Here is a 14,097-nt window from a genome sequence, read left to right as displayed (position 1 = left end):
ACGGCTGAGCAGCAGATAGCGGAACTCAGAGAAGCAGTGTCACAACTGAATGCAGAGGCTCTCGCATCCAGGAAGAGAGAGGAGGAGGCAGCTGCCGCCTGCAGGGATCTCCAGATCAGGTTGGACATGCTTACTAAGCAAGGGCAACTGACACCCAAACAGGAGGGAATTGGGTTGGCGAGACGAACAGGCGGTCTGGTCTCTCACTTCGATGGGAATCTGCAACAGTACCCCAACTTTAGAGCAGATGTAATGTGTGCACTGCAACTGCTGAAAAGAGACTTTAGAGATGAGCAAGAGAAAGTGGGATTCATCATGTCTCATTTGCATGGAGATGCTAAAGCATGGCTGCGCAATTTGTGGAGGGATGGGGATCCGGCGCTCCAAAATGCGGATGCCTTTATTAAAGCAATGGATGGATGTTTCTTATCAAGTATTGACGTGGATCTTGCTCGACAGCAGATACATGGATTGAAACAAGGGAGGGCCAGCGTAAGGCAGTATCATGCACGCTTTTTCGCCTTGGTCAGTGCCCTGGAATGGGACAGAGATTCGGCTCCTGTAAGAGACCTGTTTTGGGAGGGATTGCACAGCTCGGTTAAAGATGAAATTGCGAGGGGGGAGAGACCCCGGACCACGCAGGAGATCGTTCAGAGGGCGCTGGCGGTGGGGGTGCGGCTGGAAGAACGTCCGTGGAGCAGGGACGAAGGGCGTAGCGGGCGCGAACCAGCCAGGGGCTCCTCCTTCCTTCCCAGAGAAGCAGCGCGTGCGCAATCCACGCCTCCAACAGGGGGAGGGGTGGAACCGATGGAGGTTGGAAGTGCAAGGGCTCAGTCAGCAGCCAGAGCCCTAGCACCGGCAGCAGTGAAAGCGAAGCCTCCTAGAGGGAACAGGAAGTGTTATATCTGCGAGGATCCAGGGCATATGGCGAAAGAGTGTCCCCGGAGGCTCCACAAGCACACTGCAGCCTCAGCAATGGTGACTGCAGCAACGCAGCAAGGAGAACCACAGCAGGGAAACGACGATGTCTGGCTGGAGGAAGAGGCACTGGGGCCCAGCCAGACGTGTCAGTGAAGCAGTCCCCAGGGATTTTACCGCCCATGGACCCCCTCCCGCCCAAGCCAGTAGTGAGGCTCACCGCATCGCTCCAGCTACCCAATGGAATCACCATGGATGTGCCAATCACCGTCGACTCGGGAAGCAATGCAGACTTCATAGGGCAGGACTTTGTCGACCGGCACGCTATACAGTTGCTGCCTGCCACGCTGCCCCTGCAGGTTGTCACGGTGGATGGCAGGGAGCTGCTAGGGGGGCAAGTGGTGAAGCAGACGCCACCTATGGTGCTGCGGCTTGGAAATCACAGGGCAATCATCAGCTTCAACGTCACTCAACTGTCGGACATGCCCATTGTATTGGGCATGAGTTGGCTGGACAAGCACAGCCCGACGCTGGCTTGGTACCAGAGGCAGCTGACCTTCGGCTCTTCCTTTTGTGCTGAACACTGCATCGTGCCCCGGCAGGAAGGAGAGGAAGAGGAGTCACAGCTGCTGCTAGGCACGCTGCAAGCAATTCCCCACAAGTACGCAGAATTTTTGGAGGTTTTCTGCGAGAAGGAGGCAGACAGGCTACCCCCCCACAGACCATATGACTGCAAAATTGACCTGCTGCCGGGGGCGGCGCTGCCTAAAGGGAAGCTGTATTCCATGTCTGAGGACGAACTGCAGGAACTCAAAGAGTTCATAGATCATAATTTGGAGCGCGGTTTCATCCGGGAGTCCAAGGCAGCGGGGGGCAGTCCTGTATTCTTTGTTAAGAAGCGGGACACGCCCCAAAAAAGGCTGGTCGTGGACTATCGCATCTTAAACAGTGTGACCAAGCCATCGGACTTCCCCATGCCCCGAATCGACGACCTCCTCGCAAAGGTACGGAAGGGCAGCGTGTTCACCAAGTTAGACCTGCGGGGGGGCGTACAACCTCATTCGCATGCGGGAGGGAGATGAGTGGAAGACAGCCATGTTCACGCCACTGGGCACCTACGAGTATAGAGTTATGCCTTTTGGATTGCAAAATGGCTCCCACGTTTTTCAAGCGTTCATGCATCACGTGTTGGCGGGGCTCCTCTACAAGACGTGCGTCTGTTTCTTAGATGACATCCTGATCTTTTCGGAATCGCAGCAGGAGCATGACAGACACGTCAAGGAAGTGCTGAGCAGGCTGCAGCAGCATAGGCTCTACGCCAAGCTGGAGAAGTGCCAATTCGACGTGATGGAGGTGGATTTTCTGGGCTACAAGTTGTCTGACAAGGGGCTCGCCATGGACAGCGCCAAGGTTCGAGCGGTGTTGGAATGGAAAAGCCCGCGCAACCGGAAGGAGGTCCAATGATTTGTCGGCTTCGCGAATTTCTATCGCAAGTTCATCAAAGGCTTCGCTATGCAGACAGCGGCCATCACGGACACGCTTAGCTCCAAGAAAAAGAAGTTCATCTGGACGGAGCAGGCGGAGCGGTCCTTTCAGGCACTCAAACGTCTCTTCGCGTCGGAAGAGCAGCTGCTGCATGTCGACCCCAGCAGGCCGATGAGGGTCGAGACAGACGCCTCGGACAGAGCCGTGGGAGCAGTCCTGCTGCAGAGAGACCCGCAGGGGGTTTGGCGGCCGGGGGCGTTTTACTCCAGGAAGCTCAGCAAGTCCGAACAGAACTACACCATCTGGGACAGGGAGTTGCTGGCCATTCATGCAGCATTCAAAGCGTAGAGGCACTTCCTGATCGGCGCCAAGCACACGGTGCAGGTCTGCACGGACCACAAGAATCTGGAGCACTGGCGCACGGCACAGTTCCTGAATCAGAGGCAGATACGTTGGGCTGAGTTCTTTGCGAACTTCGACTTCCGAATAGAGTATGTCCCGGGGGACACCAACATCATGGCGGACGCGCTCTCCCGTAAGCCACAGTATCTGGAGGACGCCACGCCAGCGGCCGCCATGCACATCTTCGCACCAACAGTGTGGGCGTGCGCTGCGGCGACAGTGGACCTGGAGGCGGTGCGACGAGCGTTGCAGAATGACTCCTTCGCGCAAGCAAAGATGGCAGAGGTGCAAAGGGGCACGGCAGCGACCGACGGGTTCCAGCTGAGAGATGGATTGCTCATCCGTAAAGGGGCCATCTACGTGCCGGGAGACGAACTTCGCGCCAAGGTACTGCAGCAGCTGCACGACGCGCCCACTGCCGGGCACTTTGGCAAGGAGAAGACGGTGGAATTAGTCGCCAGGGATTTCTGGTGGCCCGGAATGAGAGGGGAGGTCACGGACTACGTGGCGAGGTGCGACACCTGCCAGAGGGCCAAACCAGTGCACAGACCGCCGGCCGGACTGTTGGAACTGCTGCAAACTCCGGTCGAACCATGGGAGAGAGTGGCCCTGGACTTTGTCACGGATCTGCCCAGCTCGAGGGGCAAGACGGCCGTGCTGGTGGTGGTGGACTTGTTCTCCAAGATGGCACATTTCATCCCGTGTGCGAAGGTGGCCACGGCGGAACAAACCGCCAAACTGTTCATAGACCACGTGTTCAAGGTTCACGGTCTGCCACGGTCTATTCTGTCCGACCGCGGGCGGCAGTTCATCTCGAATTTCTGGCAGAAGCTGATGGGCTTCCTAAACGTCAAGATCAACCTGGCGTTGGCGAGACACCCGCAGACCAACGGGCAAGCGGAGCGGGTCAATGCCATCATGCAGCAGTACCTGAGATGCTATGCGAATCAACAGCCTGCGACGTGGGTGGATTACCTGCCGCTCGCCGAGTTCGCCTACAACAACACGAAGCACGTGTCCACAGGGGTCACGCCGTTCTTCGCCAACAACGGGAGGCACCCCAGAACCTTCCCGGGACTGGAAAGAATGGTGGAGGGGGAGCCGCAGACAGCAGATGCGTTCGCGTCGGAGTTGCAGGAGGTCCACGATCAGCTGCGGCGGCACCTGGAGCTGGCCAAACACGCATACAAGGTGCAGGCGGACAAACACAGGAGGGTTGGCGAAGAGATCCATGTGGGAGACTGGGTCTGGTTAGCAGCCCACGCAGTGCCGGCCAGGTCGTTGGCCAAGAAGAAACTAGGGCATAAGCAACTGGGGCCCTACCAAGTCGAAGAGCAGGTCAACCCGGTGGCTTTCAGGCTGGCGCTTCCGGAGGGTTCCAGAATGCATCCGGTGTTCCACAGATCGGTGCTCACTCCCTACAAGGCACCGCACAGGTTTCAGGAACCCGGAACGGCGCCGAGTCCGCTCAGGGAAAGACCCGGGCACGCGGGAGTGGCACAGGAGGAGCGCATCAACGAAGTCACGGAAATTTTGGTCTCCAGGTGGGGGGAAGAGGGAGTAGAATACCTTCTCGCCAAGGAGGGCACCCCGGCCAGTGCGAACAGCTGGGTGCCGGGCTACGCCTTGGACGAACCTCTGCTCAAGGACGAGTTTCATGCCCTCTTCCCACATAGACCAATGCCAGCAGACCTTTTCGACGACTGGCTTTTCACTCCCACACTTTCTGCAAGCACGTTCCGGGGGTTCGACTCGGACGAGGACCCGATACGAGATGCCCGTTCCCCGGAGGGGTCACCCTCGGGATCTGCCTCAGAACCCTCGTATTGGTGGGACGATAGACCAGAGGAGCAGTGGCGCAAGAGGTGGCTGGAAGGTCCCGGATGAGCAACGCCGCCAGGAGGCAGTGAGGGAGAGACGGACATGGACGTTTTCGGGGACGACCTTGGTTTCGAGCACGGCGGCACAGAGATGGACGCGGAGGTGACCGTCGTCGACGAGAGCAGGGAGGAAGAACCGGGAGACTTCAAGTGGAGGCCCACCACGGGAAGCGAACGGTATCCGACGTTCGTCCCTCTGCCGCAGCAGCACCCAGCTCCCGCACCGGAAGGAGGGGAGGGGGGAACGGGGGGCTTCAAGGGGGGGATGGATGTCAGGGGTTCAGGAGCAGAGGCAAGGGCAAGGGAGGAAACAGAGAGCGAGGGGGAGGAGGCAGAGGAAAAGATGAGTGATGACGACGACCCGAGATCTCCGAGTCTTTCCAGTGAATCAGAAGATTCACAGAAAGGAGCACCAGTGGCCAGGGCAAGGGGGGAGCCTAGGGGGACACCCCAGGGAGATAGAGCCAGAGGGGACTCAGAGGAGAGCAGTTGGAAATCGGGACCAGCGTCACCGCCAGAGAGCAGGGAAGAGGAAGAGAGCCAGGGATCAAGCGCTGGCAGCTCACAACAGGGGGGAGGGCATGAGTCAGGAGTGGCCACACCTCCATCAGGGAGCGAAGAAACGGTCAGACGGAAAGTGGAAGGTTGGGCGCGCGCGCCAAGTTCAAATGCACAGGGAAGTGACGCAGTAGGCAGCCCTGAAAGAGAGCCAGGTCCTAAAGCCCGGCGCAAGGAGACAGGAGAGTCCGGGGGGTCGGCGTCAGAAGAATCCAGGAAGGAAGAGACCCCGGGGGGCAGAGGGACCCAGAGGAGAACAGTCAGGCGGAAAAGGTGGAGCAGGGCTAGGATATTAAGTTGGTGCGCAAGGGGCGGAGACTCAGACGGGACTTCGCCGATCTAGCCATTAGACGTAGAGTTGCACGAAGCAGCTTGAGAATGGAAACTGTAACTCAATAAAGACTTTTACTTAATGATCGCTGGCTAGCGTGATCCTCTGTGAGCTAGGATCTGGAAGCAGCTCTGACAGATATGATAATTATAGTGTGTGTGTGTGTGTGTGTGTGTGTGTAGGTATATCATAATTAGGGTTGTATTCCACGCAATATAAGCATGTTTTTTAAAAACACACACACACATAAAAAACATGTGATTGAACACTTTTCCTGAAACAGGTACCAAAATAATTAAGGAAATTAAGGGATCAGTTCATAATTCTCAGTCATGGATAGTAACTGCAAAACCTTAATAGGTAAAGTATCTAGTATAACAGTGCTAGAAAGCAGAAATGCTCTTACAAGATTCCTGCAAACATGAGTAACAGCAGCAATGGTGAACCAATAAAAAAAACTAAAAAATGCAAACCCTTCCATTCCAATTAATTTCTATTAAACTTTAATTTAGCACCAATTTGTTGTGCCTCCACATTTGGGCAATTAACAGAGCGAGACCTGTATGAATACCAACATTTGCCTTCTAAATCATTAATGATCTACCTGTTCCATACTGCTGCTCTCCTCATTTCACAGAGGACACAGCAGCTCTATCTAGAACTTCTTAGCAATACCTAAAAATAATCTGCAATACAATGCAATGCAGATAGTGCTGTACGCCTACGTTTAATAGTAGACAGGTGCGTGTGTGTGTGTTATATAAATGACTGCAAACCCATAGAGCAGAGGGCTTTAATATAAGAGTTTGTGGCAAACACATTCACTTCCCTTATGCTTTTGGGAGGCTACTTCAGAGTCAGATCTTCTTCTCTGGGCACCTCACTAAAACTATCCCACAGTTTGTAGAAACACAGTTGGAAGAAACTGCACCACTTACTTGGGGCTTAACCTATGCTAACATTTGCTATCAGTTGCTTGCATTTCAAGCATTTTATATTCGCCATGACTATATGACAGCTTAATTCATATGCATGTAACTCAAACCTTTTAAAACATTTTTTTAAAAAAATGTCCAGTAGCACCTTAGAGACCAACTAAGTTTGTTCTTGGTATAAGCTTTCGTGTGCATGCACACTTCTTCAGGTATCTGAATTTTCTTATATGTTTCAACTGCGTCAGACCAACACGGCTACCTAACTGAATCTCAGACCTTTTAAGTTTCGAGTTCTCACCTGCTTGGTGTCTTCACTCCACCAAGACCCTTACAGGACGTAGAAATTCACCAGACATTTGCAATGCGCTGCCTACTTAGGCCTGAAATCTTAAGTTATCCCTGCAATACAGATATGTTTCCATCCTCATAATTATAAATAAAATAGTGCTGCTGTAGAAGGGTTTAGGAGACACAAACCACATCCACAAAATATACAGAGGTACCTCAGGTTACATACGCTTCAGGTTACATACTCTGCTAACCCAGAAATAGTGCTTCAGGTTAAGAACTTTGCTTCAGGATGAGAACAGAAATCAGGCTCCCGCGGCACGGCAGCAGCGGGAGGCCCTATTAGCTAAAGTGGTGCTTCAGGTTAAGAACAGTTTCAGGTGAAGTACGGACCTCCGGAACAAATTAAGTACTTAACCTGAGGTACAACTGTATTTAAAACACATTGTTTTCCCCAAAGAATCCTGGGAACTGTAGCCTGCTAAGGTTGCTGGGAATTGTAGTTCTTTGAGTGGTCAACTACAGTCCCCACAATTCTTTGAGGGAAGCTATATGATATAAATGTCATATAAATGTAGTATAAATGTCATTTAAATGGTGTTGGTATCAGCTAACTTCTCATTCCCCGCCCCCCTGCATGAACCACTCTCCTCAAAGGGCCAAGCATTTCAGTTGAGGAAATCTGGACTATAAATTTATCAGGTCAAAACCACAGAAGACTGAAATTTCTGGGGTTGTTTTGTGCTGTCAAAATGGTACTAAAGCCCCAGTCCTTTGCACATTCACTTGAAGTCTCATGGAACTCAATGGCATTTCCAGTAAACACACATAGAATCAGGTTGTTTAACACAGCAAAAACTATTCCATACATAACCTTAAGATTGCAGGGACACTTGACTCAGCTGACTACAGCACTCTAATGTTATTTTATGCTGCGTATAGTATCACCTGACCTTCAGTATTTGTATTTCTAGTAAGGCAAGGTACACTGCACTTTCAGTACTGATAGAGATTAATTATTGCCAACCCCAACGGATTTCAAATCCAAATTTTGTAACAAGGACAACCAAATCCATAACCAGAAGCCTCAGATATGCAACCAAGTTGTACTGTGCAATGGTGCATCAGACTGCTTGCTTTTAAACAATTTTGAAGCACAACTTGTCTCGTTACATCATGGAATGCATTTTTTCCCTTTGGTAGGAAAGAGAGTACTAGAGAAAGAAGGGGAGGGGTCATAGAGCCTGTATCACCTACTCTGGAACCCGTCCTATTACCGTATTTTTCGCACCATAGGGCGCACCGGACCATAGGGCGCACCCAGTTTTTAGGGGGGGAAATCCAGAAAAAAATCTTTTTCCCCCCCCAGCCCCAAAGAGCAGCGTACAGGGTGCGCACAACCTCTCCCTGCCGGAGGGGTTGCGCGCAGCTATGGAGCAAGCCAAGTTTTGGCTTCCCCTTTAGCCCCATGCAGCCTCTCCTTGCCGGGAGACGCTGCGCAGGGCTAAAGAAGCCATAGCCCCGTGCAGCCTCTCCTTGCGGAGGGGCTGCGCGCAGCTATGGAAGAAGGCAAGGCAGCGAGCGGGATGGATCCCGCTCGCTGTTTTGCCTTCCCCTTTAGCCCCGCGCAGCGTCTCCGCAAGGAGAGGCTGCACGGGGCTATGGGAGAAGGCAAGGCAGCGAGCGGGATGGATCCCGCTCGCTGTTTTGCCTTCCCCTTTAGCCCCGCGCAGTGTCTCCGCAAGGAGAGGCTGCGCGCAGCTATGGAAGAAGGCAAGGCAGCGAGCGGGATGGATCCCGCTCGCTGTTCTGCCTTCCCCTTTAGCCCCGCGCAGCGTCTCCTTGCGGAGAGGCTGCACGGGGCTATGGGAGAAGGCAAGGCAGCGAGCGGGATGGATCCTGCTCGCTGTTCTGCCTTCCCCTTTAGCCCCGCGCAGCGTCTCCTTGCCGGGAGACGCTGCGCAGGGCTTTCCTGGCTTTTCTGGGAGGTGGGGGAATTCCCCCACCTCCCGCAAAACCGGCAGAAGCCGCGCGCACTTTAAAAGGGCTGCACGGCTTCTCCTGGCTTTCCTGGGAGGGGGGAGAAGGGACTGATGCGGCCAGTCAGTCCCTTCTCCCTCCTGTGGAAAAGCCCGCAAGAGCGCACGGAGCTTGTGTGCGGCTCTTGGGGGCTTTTCCCGTCTGCGTCCCCCCCCTGCATTCGCTCCATAGGACGCACACACATTTTCCCTTGCTTTTTAGGAGGGAAAAAGTGCGTCCTATGGTGCGAAAAATACGGTACCTATTCTGGAGCAAACACTCTCTTCACTGTTAATATTTATTTCATTGTGCAACTGCTAAAGAGAAAGGCTTAGTGCAACTCTGCACATTACTGCTGCATCTCTCCTTTTCCCATGTATAGCCTATTATTATGACCAAATACTTGGGGTGGGGAGGTCAGGGGAGGTGGAAATCCCAGCTGCAGCTTCTCTGACCCAGAGGCATAACAAACAACACAGGGGGTGCAGTAGCTTCTGGTTGTTGTCCGCTGCAGTAAAACATGCAATATGTGGAGATATGCCACCCCTAAAAACTTGTCTAAAAATTAGATTAGCTCCAGCCCCCTGCATTTCTGGAGGTGCACATCTCTCCCTCACACTTTGGCTGCCTGCTGCAGTAAACATGTAAATTCCTCAGTGGCCCAGGGATAAAGTTAATGTTGGTCAGTCATGTCCAGCGCTGCCTGCTCTACCATACAGAAGTAAGGATTTGTCCCAGGGAACATCCATAGGTCAGTGGCAGAGCACATGCTTCATACTCAAAAGGTCCCCGGATAATCCCTGGTGTCACCAGGTAGGGCTGGAAAGGACTCCTACCTGAAACCTTGGGAAGCTGCAAACAGTCAGTGATGATAGCACAGAGCTACATCAACAAATGACCTGGCCTGGTATGTGGCAGCTTCCTATGTTTCTAGATTCATAAAAGTATTTATATACTGCAATATGTTAGGGTGGTAGACAGCAATGTATGTATACAATAAAACATATAACACCATTATAAACAGTACAAATGTTACAGACCGCAAGGGATGGTTGCCTGGGTTCCCTTTAGTGGGAATGCCAGGTCTTGACTTTCGACATGCAAATCATGTTTTATACCACTGATCTATGGCCGCTCTCCTGCATAATTTAGCCTAGGCCAAAACCACCATTACAATATCTAATATTTAACAGTCGTTCTCTCTCACCAGGGAAATATAGTTCTTTGGGGCGAGGAAATGACTTAAGGATCTCCAGCAGAGAATTCTTAGCACCCTTGCCAAGATACCATTCCCAGCATGCTTTGGGGGAAGCTGTAGTATGGATATGCCTAATGAAGCTTAAGTATTTGATCAGCATAGCTCTGGGAAAAAGCCAGACCAACTATCTGTCAACTCCATTATATTGTTTATGATGGAGAAAATCTGCTTTTACAAATGAGTTAACCGAGGCACAATTTTCCCCATTAATAAATGCAAACAGCATTCATGCACACATTTCAGTGCTGGGGAAGACAGAACCAAAAAGGCTTGCACAGATAGCTTGTAAGCAAGGCAGTGTCTTCACAATATTAAAAGTTTCAGTAAAATGTAGCAGCAGCCACCATATGAAGATGAAGTTCATAAGTGACTGGGAGGCATAACCAAATGATCTGAAAATGAATGACTATGGCTGCGTTCAGACATCACAATAAACCATTGTTTACTGTGACAGGAATGAGCCACAGCTAGCCTTGGGGTTATGTGATCCCTGTCACTCTCTGGTGTGTTCATAAGAAGTAGCTTGGAAGCTGTCATTTCCATTTTTTAAAAAAATTAACCATAGCTTGTTATCTCACCAGAATCTGACAAACTGTGATTAATCTTAACTGTGGTTTCTGTGAAAGAAGTAAATGTCAAATAACAGGTTATGAAGCTTGTTTCAAACCACAGTTTAGGGGGTAAATGTAATGCTAAAACTGTGGTTAATCAAAAACAGAAGTGAAAGCTTCCAAACTCCTCCTCGTGGCTGCACTCCAAGAAGGAGTGGAAAAGGGGAAACATTTGACCCCAAGGTTTGCTGCAGGTTTTCCCCCATCACGATAAACAATGGTTTATCATGGTGCCCACAGTTACAGCCTATGAGTGCACTCTCACAACAAATGGGACTGCAATGCAAGGAGTAGACTACAATATGAGGGGCCAAGAAGACATCCAACAAAGGCATGGCAAGACCATGCACCAGCCTGGATGGGAGCAGGAAAGAAGAATCAATTCTATACTTTACCGAGAGCAGTGAGGCTTCTTAAGTAGAGGTGTTATGTGCGAAACTGTCAAAACACCCTGAAATATATATTCAGATTTTGATAGTGAGGAGCATGCAAAGGTGTTTGGTTTTCCCCCCAAAGAACTTGCGTAACATGAGATTTCAGTTGAAGTCAGTACGAAAAACAGCAGCAGCTCTTGAGGGAAACAGGTTATTTTCAACTTACCACATTTTTTGCTCTATAAGACTCACTTTTTCCCTCCTAAAAAGTAAGGGGAAATGTGTGTGCGTCTTATGGAGCGAATGCAGGCTGCGCAGCTATCCCCGAAGCCAGAACAGCAAGAGGGATTGCTGCTTTCACTGTGCAGTGATCCCTCTTGCTGTTCTGGCTTCTGAGATTCAGATTTTTTCCCCCTTGTTTTCCTCCTCCAAAAACTAGGTGCGTCTTGTGGTCCGGTGCGTCTTATAGAGCGAAAAATATGGTATATTGTTCAATGACAGCTCTAGAAGATGAGAATACTTAATTTCTGTACTAACCATGGGCTGCTTCACAACTAACATTTTTTTCTGAGATAGCCCTGTATACTGAAGAGCATATTAACTAGTGTTGAACTGCGGAGTACTGTTATTTTCACCAAAACCACACCAATTGTCTTACTCCATCAGCGTATTTGCTACAAGAACTCTCAAATGGTATGATCTGCTCTTTTCTTTATGGTTATCTCCATATAGGAAAAAAGTGATGTGTGAAGCAGCCCTAACTAGAAATTTTCATCAGAAAATATGCTCTTCCCATTTGTCTTTAAATGCAGCCAAGGAAAAGCACACATCACCAAGTTGCATCCCCAGAAAACATTAGTAATCATCACGTAAGTAAAACTTACCATTTCCCTCCCCTATCCCTGATTTTGAATAAAAACTCAAAGCTGACCGTTGCTCCAGTTCATTCTCACATGCTGCTGTTGCCTGCAATGTGCTTCCATCTTCCTTCTGTAGGTCACACGTTGTGGTTGCTTGTCATTCTACTGTTCAAGAGGTACCCACTGAAAACTGGACAACTAACTCAGAGGCACAGAGTGCAGCTCAATACATTTTATTTTTTTTAAGTTCATCTGCACAAGGTTTTGCACGCGTGGGTTCGAATCCCATCCCCGTCGCCAGTGAAATATACTCAGAGTCAAGAGTGGATTTCATGCTCTTCATTCAGCTCATAGTGGTGAGGAGGAATGGAAGCTCCCCCAGAATGTCTGCTTTATATACATTATTTACACAATGGGCCCCATGTGATTGGCTAATTCCGGGATTCTCCTGTAGACCAATCAGGTTGCGGATTCACTTCCACCTGGAGCTGGATTGGGTGGCTCCTGTGGACCAATCAGACTGCTGCATTCTGAATCCTATTGTTCTAGGACCAATCAGACTGCTGCATTTTGCTCCTATTCAGCTCAGTACAAAACACTATAATACTTCCTTGGAGATTGAAAAGAGCTTTCCTGATATAAAAAAAATTAGCACTGCACATTTCAGAATAATATTAGCAAGAATACTAGGTAAAGAATAAAAAAAGATGCATGTATTAAGCCTAGCATAATGACACCTAAGCAGCCTTCTCCAAATCCGAACTTTCCATAAAAACAAAATATGATACTTAGAAGCAATAATGCTTTAATCTGACTATACTTTCCTAGAAAGGCATGATTTAAAATTGAGTCAACGGTGGTCCTTCTTTGAGTTCTGCTCAACAACCCTTCCTTGCAGTGCCAAGAGAGGAAGCTTTGAAGCAGGCAATGCACCAGGAAAAGGAGGGATTTTTCTTATGCCAATGATGGTGGTAGGCTCTTGAAGCTGAAGTCTAAAAAGCTAAGAACCCATTAAGCCACATTCATGTATCACTTTAACACTTATGGCCTCCCCCAAAAAATCTTACGATTCTTAAGGGTGTTGAGAATTATAGCTCGGAGGGCAGCACCCTTAACAAACTACAGTTCCCATGATTATTATTTTTTGGGGGGTGGGGGAGCCATGCCTGTTAAAAGTACTTTCAGTGGATAGTGTGGTAGATGTGACCTAGGTACATGACTTCACTACACAGAGATGACACCTATCTTCTATATCCCTGATTCCTATTTCAGAACAGGCAAGATGCCAGACGAGAGCACACCCAGCTTCTCTGCATTTCAAGAGCTTCATATCACTACAAAGAGCACGTCACATTCTAAAGACTACTCTTTATGCTCCATTAACAAAATGGAACAGATATGCAGCAAAGCATTGAAACAGTCCTTTAAAATAGAATGAAATTTAATCCACTAATCAAGTAAAAGTAGTTTAACAAAACTAAACTCCCTCTAAGTAGGCGTTTATTTATAATCACGATTATTAGTATATAAACTAATGTTACTGGTATATAACATATTATTATATTATATTATATTATATTATATTATATTATATTATATTATATTATATTATATTATATTATATTATATTATTATTATATGTTATATAAACATGTGCAGTGGTACCTCAGGTTACATACACTTCAGGTTACATACGCTTCAGGTCACAGACTCTGCTAACCCAGAAATAGTGCTTCAGGTTAAGAACTTTGCTTCAGGATGAGAACAGAAATTGTGCAGCGCCAGTGCAGCGGCAGCAGGAGGCCCCATTAGCTAAAGTGGTGCTTCAGGTTAAGAACAGTTTCAGGTTAAGAACAGACCTCTGGAACAAATTAAGTTCTTAAACCGAGGTACCACTGTACACATCTAAAATACTAAAAACTAAAACAAACAAGCAAATATTAAAACAATACCAAGCACAGAGACAATTCTGTGGCACCTGCCAATAAATCTTACTAGTCTAATTATTTTTGACAATTTGATGTAATTCTTTATTGTTGTGAGCCAAAAGCCTTAAAGAAATGAAAAAGGGAAGGGGGAGGTCAAAGCCTTATGTCCAGCTTGTTCACACAAATAATGCATATTATTTAGAAGGGAAGTTACACGCAAAACACGTGCCCCAACCCTTACAGATTAAGA

At 49.1% G+C, this 14,097-nt stretch overlaps 1 protein-coding gene across 6 annotated transcripts in view; it reads right to left on the bottom strand.

Annotated features, from left to right (window-relative positions):
* Positions 1 to 14,097, bottom strand: part of RHOBTB1 (Rho related BTB domain containing 1) — a 74,838-nt gene that overhangs the window by 25,916 nt on the left and 34,825 nt on the right. The window contains exon 2 of one of the 6 annotated variants that reach the window (XM_082222405.1): positions 11,081 to 11,136. The exons of the other annotated variants lie outside the window; for them this stretch is intronic. The gene's annotated coding sequence lies outside the window, so the exon portion shown is untranslated. The remainder of the gene's footprint in view (positions 1 to 11,080; positions 11,137 to 14,097) is intronic. 6 annotated transcript variants of the gene reach the window in all.

Source organism: Podarcis vaucheri (genome assembly GCF_965113315.1).
Source record: "Podarcis vaucheri genome assembly, chromosome: 5".
In the NCBI taxonomy this organism is placed as follows: domain Eukaryota; kingdom Metazoa; phylum Chordata; class Lepidosauria; order Squamata; family Lacertidae; genus Podarcis; species Podarcis vaucheri.
Note: the sequence above shows the minus strand (reverse complement) of the source record. Positions and strands in the feature narration are given on the sequence as shown.